Here is a 465-nt window from a genome sequence, read left to right as displayed (position 1 = left end):
CAAGTCTCATGTAAAATTTAGGCTATCGATTCAGGGAAGAGGGAGAAATGGAATATGTGTGTTTAGAAATAACAGAAAGATGCACAGAACATTCAATAGACCACCTGCAGCCTCTCTTGCCAGCTGATGCAGCCTATACCTTTGGTCTAGGGAGTATAGGCTATCCCTCCTTGGCTTTCACAATATTTGGTGACTTCACAAGTGCAAATTGAGGAGAATTCTGTTCAAGAAGAAACCAGAATGTAAGAAGTTATGTGACCCACGTGAAGGTTCATTACAATTTTCACATAGCTCTGTTCCCATAGGATTATTGTTTGGTCCATCATTGGAATAAAACCACCCTCCAAATGGGGAGCTCAGGGAAGGTGTTGGGAACATGAACTGAGTCATGGAAAGGGGAAAGAGACAATTTACCCTTCAAACTTAAACACTTTTAAAAGGAGACACCCAAACTAATTCAAATTA

Source organism: Propithecus coquereli, unplaced genomic scaffold (assembly GCF_000956105.1).
Source record: "Propithecus coquereli isolate 6110/MARCELLA unplaced genomic scaffold, Pcoq_1.0 Scaffold337, whole genome shotgun sequence".
NCBI classification, from domain to species: Eukaryota; Metazoa; Chordata; class Mammalia; order Primates; family Indriidae; genus Propithecus; species Propithecus coquereli.
The sequence above is the reverse complement of the archived record's forward strand: the minus strand, read 5'-3'. Positions refer to the sequence as shown.